The sequence below is a fragment of the Diadema antillarum genome, unplaced genomic scaffold (genome assembly GCF_040938485.1).
Source record: "Diadema antillarum isolate AM-2024a unplaced genomic scaffold, OU_Dant_1.0 seq00000189_RagTag, whole genome shotgun sequence".
Lineage (NCBI taxonomy): Eukaryota > Metazoa > Echinodermata > Echinoidea > Diadematoida > Diadematidae > Diadema > Diadema antillarum.
The window spans coordinates 162,311-168,310 of record NW_027271253.1 but is presented as its reverse complement, the minus strand read 5'-3'; positions in this window follow the sequence as shown (position 1 = coordinate 168,310).

Below are 6,000 nucleotides of genomic sequence, written 5' to 3'. Positions count from 1 at the left end.
TACATGTATTTCCTGGAATAACCTGAGCAAAAAGATTTGAGCGAAGTAGCTCTATGGTGAAAAAATTTCTCGCTGTTCGTCCTGGTCAGGATAGCCCTTAGCACAAAAGGGTTTCTCTGTCTAAAAGATCGCATGATAACGAAAATATTACAGTCATCATCGCAATGATCTGTTATACACACGTTGGCCTGTACAGTGGTATCAGGTTTCTAGTTATCATTGCCCCAGGACTATAAGGCAGGAATTTATACAAAACTCAATAAAACACCTGACATACCTCGTCCAATGGTGATTCGAAATATGAATATGTATTATGAACCTCCTTTTCCCATGACCAGAGCTGCTTCCATTTTACCACACACTTGTCAGATTTCTCATTTAAGGCTCAACACCACACAATGCTAAAATTGGTTTAATAATAATAATAACAATAATAATAATAATAATAATAATAATAATAATAATAATAATAATAATAATGATAATAATAATAATAATAATAATAATAATAATAATAATAATAATAATAATAATATTAATACTACTACTTCTAATAATAATAATAATAATGATAATGATAATCATAATCATAATCATAATCATAATCATAATCATAATAATTATAATAATAATAATATAATATTAATAATATGGTTTCTTTATCCAGGGTAACCTCTTCAGTGTTGCCACTGCTCTACCAGAGGGTCCTGTCATTATCATTATCCTAGAGCTTTGCCAGGTACCCATTTATACATCTGCGTCGAGAGGGGCAGGGTGGGTAAAAACATCTTGTCCAAGGACAATTTTCACCCTAAATCACTTTTTGCCGGCAGCTGACGGATTAGTCTTGACATTTACTACATGTTCATGTAAAAGCTTACATGTTAGTTCAAATATCAATAAATCTATTTCCAACTGCTTCATACCAAAATGATTGATACTGAAAGTGGAAATTAAAAATATGACTCTAATATATACAACCTTCTTGTATGCTTCAATAGGCAAAAATGAATGCTTGCTTCAACAAATCTGCTCTACAATGATAAAGCAACTCATCATACACATACTTATTCTTTTATTCAAAATATTAGCATCAATTTAAACTTTAAATAGTACAATATTGTACTAGGAAGTATTGCCTCTTCTTTCAGCCTGCAATTCATCTGCAAAGATTCTCACAAAGATTCTATGTAATCTTGTAAAGATGGGAACTCTAAGTGAAAGTTCTTTTTTTTTTTGACAATCTCATTTGCCTAGATAATCAATATCTTCCTTGCCTGACAGATATGCTATAGTTTTACTATAGATTATGATAGATTAGGGATTACTACTTTGCATATTATGACCTTTATCTAAAGATGTCTCTCTTTATCATGCTACACAAAATCTATAGACAAAGAAGACAAAACTGCCTTGCACTTATTCCCTGACAACATGACCATACATAATACAGTTGAACCTCTCGTATCTGGACAAGTCGGGACCGGGGCTCATCCGGATAAGGGATTTGGCCGGATATGGGAGACTCAATGCTTTATACATGTACATATACATACACATGTACTGATGTAGCCCATTGTAGTACCACATGTAGTAATGTGTATACTGCAACCTTTTCATTGTTACACTTAGTAACAGACCCCAAAATAGAGGTTCGTGTTTGCAAGAATGAAATCATTTTCTTTTATAAATTCTTGGGATGATTTACCTGTATAGTTATTAAGAAATGTATCAAGTAGATCTTGAAAATAAACAGTAGGAGTCGACGAAACTACGCTTCAAAATTCGATCATCACGGCTCGGCAAAATCGACTGTAGGTCGCCATTGTTAGATTGAGTTGGGAATCCCCCTTTCCTCCCGTAATTATAAAAAAAAAAAAAAAAAAAAATCACGGCGAGATTGCGTCCATATAATAGAGAGATACGGATAAAGGGAGGCCGGATAAGAGAGGTTCAACTGTAATACAATACAAAATCATCACTCTATAGACATTTGAGCATCTCAAACTCGAATGAATGGAAAATAGCCACCAAAATTTACAACTCACAACTGTGGAATATGGGCTCCCTAGAAAACGAGTTGAAACATGACCACAACATGACTGTTTTGCCACTATTATCACTGCCATTTTTAAGCTCCATTCTGTAGAAAAATCTCATATAAGAACCTGGACAAAAAGACTACATCAATATACAATGTGCAACAGTATTTTCATATCATGGTTCACTATCCTTGTGTTGATGTACACACACGTACAGTATTCCATTTACAAGCGAAGTAGTGACAACTCCACCGACAGTACAGAGTAACACATGTTTACAAGTGCATGTGCAGTCAACCTTGCCCAAGTCAAGTCAAATGGCAGCTGGGAAAATCCTTCAAATTATATGAATTTGGACTTCCATCTGCAATAAAATTAGCACATATTCATATCCGTTTAGAGTAGAATTTTTCTTCAAATTAGCCAATTTTTAAACTCGTGCGAGGTGGACTTAAGCTAGGCTGACTATACAATGTACAATATGTATTTTGCTTTGACATCTCCTCGACGGTAGACATCTTGCAATTGCTGTTTGGAGTACTTTTACAGAACATGACATCACAGGTTTCCTAATATTAGATTAGATTAGATTATAAGATTAGATCTTACTGCCTTTCATAGGTACACCACAACCTTCACAATTATTTGCTCAAGTCATGCACAAAGGGAAAGACAGCCAAACACATGCATCAATAATATGACACCATGACGCTTAGCTTAAGTGACTCACTGAGATATGTGTGTCAGTGGTACACTGTGCTCCTATCATACTGATCATAGTTCTAACAAAACTCTCATTACAAAACAGTTTAGGTGCCACAATCATTACCGGTAATGAAATTCTGATATAACGAAAGAAACCTGGCAGTCCAGAGGACTTCGTCATAAAGAGAGTCAGTGGTATACAATAACATTGTGGGTCTTTTTTTTTTCCTTGTAGTTTCACACGGACAATTAAATTGTTCCACTCTTGTTTTTAAGAGTGCCCACTTTGAAACTCAAAAAACAAACAAAAAACAAAAACAATACCACAAAAAACATATCATGGCATTGCCGAGGCTTGAACAGCAAATTTGAGATGAATATCACATCACAACTGATGGTAAAACAAGGAGTAAAGGTATTTCATACCTGCACGGCTGTTTGCATTGATCAGTGGCAAGACAAATTAATCTTTCTGCAATAGTGTTCTGACACACCGAGTCACAATTCAATAGCTTCATGTTTATTCTATGCTCATTCCTTTTTTTTCCCCATTTTTTTTAAGGTGTGGGTGGAACATATTGCATTGCTGATATAATGGTAGTGGTTTTGATGCGTTCCTTATATTTCCATGAAACTTCGTCTCCCACAACATTTGAAATATTAAAGTTGCAGAGTACAATTTAGAAGGCTACGGCAGCAGAATTTCAATGAGAGGGATATAAGGGTGATAAAAAATCCTGGAGCCAGTGACCGACTTAAAGGGCCAGGAATATGTGATGGGGACAGACAAAGTACACAGGTGATTTTGTTTTCCACAACGTTCCGCTTATGATTTCATTGTCACTAGTCAATATCACTATTTCTGTCATTGCTTTGGTTATGATTTTGTTTTGTTTTGATTTGTTTTAGTATGTGTCCTCTTCTACTGGATGGGGTCATAGTTATTCCAGGCTTAAATAAACTGAAATTTCTTTCTCTTTTTACATTCTGTTACTTTGACAAGCTACAGTAAGGAAGAATGAAATCAAACTGACACAAAGAAAGGAAAAAAGGAATAACAGTTAGTACCTTGTGGTCACCAATAGGCTTACTCCTTCATTACACTTTACCCCATAAAAAGGACCTGGATTCATCATACAATTTATGTGTACCAATACATTAGTAACATGGGTTTATAAAAAAGTACTTTCATAAGGAATATTACAGAATCACTCTGACATTTCATGACCGAACTGCAAGGAAGCAATGTGAAATGGCAGCACAATGCTCCTATAAGTCAGCTATTCTAAAGGAAAACTACTGCCCATTAACATGAGAAATAGCACTGCTTTTTGTCCTCACTGCAACATATGCTATATTCAGGTGCTTTAATCTTAGCATCCAGCAATACATAATTTCAGTACATTGCTAATCTCTATGGTTCCAAGCAGCAAACATTGTTTCATTTTCCATCTGAGAAGATGGCTGGGTAGTCCATAATTCAGCTATACTAGCTGGGGTCCAGTTGGGTGTTAGGCAGATCACCTCACCGGGTGATGTATGCACCCTTCCCTACGCAATGGATGAATGAAGCGGGATCTTTTACATGCACGAGCTGTGACTCACACATACATACGACCTCCATTCTATGTCCTACTTGAGGGACAGAGTATTTTGCCTCTTTAATACCAGAGGGGGATGGTATAATAACACACAACATTGGGCAACTAGACTCAGGGAATCAAACCTTGGTTATGTAGATTGGGAGGCAGACATGTTACAAACTGAGCCAAATCACTACCCTTATTAAACCCTTTGAGGACCACACCCTTAAAGTATCATTGAAACTGTACTCAATATGGTTGCCACTTCTACTGACAGGTTAAAATGAATGTGGCGCTGATATCGCACTGAATCAAAAAGTGTAAAAGTTCATCTGAACCTCTCAATTCACCACTCCGTGCCCACCTGCTGAATGCATCTGAAGCCCTCTTGTGGTCAATCGTTTCAAGAAATAACTACGAAATGGCGTGTGTAGGAGTGGATCCACAACTGATTGATTACTGACCTTGGATTCAAAAGGAAGCTGCCACTTCTTTATCTTTCGTGGGGGGGGGGGGGGGGGAGAGTTTTACAGGTAGAGCTCAATTCTGCATTTTCTCTTAATTCTCCAACCTTTATCACAAAAGCAAAACAAAACAAAAACAGTTATCTTTCATCTCAGTTCGCAACCTTAAGGAGTAAGAGAGATTGCATGCAGTAATCCTTGTTGGCAAGATTTTGGGGGTTGAGGAAGAAAGGGGCTAGAACAGAAGTAGAAATACTATGGCCAAAAAAAAAAAAAGAATCTTATGTAAAGAAAGAAAACAAAAATGATGCTGAATCCAAACTGATGTGATTCAGTCAACCTGTTAAATTAGGCCTCATAGCTTTTGGTATTTTTTTTATTTTTTTTAAATTTTTTTTTTTTTTTTAATTTTTTTTTTTGGGGGGGAGGGGTTTAAGCACAAGATGGACATAACTCCTGGACTAAGTATATGTGAACACCTTTCTGATTCTGAAGTGGTGACTTGACAGCGACAAAAATTATCTCCAGTATTCTCAGAAAAACAACACAAAACACCATAACAAGAGATTGCATGCAGTAATCCTTGTTGGCAAGATTTTGGGGGTTGAGGAAGAAAGGGGCTAGAACAGAAGTAGAAATACTATGGCCAAAAAAAAAAAAAGAATCTTATGTAAAGAAAGAAAACAAAAATGATGCTGAATCCAAACTGATGTGATTCAGTCAACCTGTTAAATTAGGCCTCATAGCTTTTGGTATTTTTTTTATTTTTTTTTAAATTTTTTTTTTTAAATTTTTTTTTTGGGGGGGGAGGGGTTTAAGCACAAGATGGACATAACTCCTGGACTAAGTATATGTGAACACCTTTCTGATTCTGAAGTGGTGACTTGACAGCGACAAAAATTATCTCCAGTATTCTCAGAAAAACAACACAAAACACCATAACATCCTTCATGAATTAGATTCTTTTTTTTTGATGTGGTTGGCAGATACCCAAATGACTTCTAATGTTGAACATAGACTTTAGAATAATTTTGCAAGAATACCATATCAATATATATTTTTTTTGTTGTTTTCAAATATAACTGTCCCCTGTTTTTAAAGAGCAGAAAAACCGTGTTACCGTAAAGACACTATACTACTGTAGAAGACGAAATTTTCATGCATTTTCGCCCAACAAGAAGCTAGTGCAAAAATAAAAGCACACAA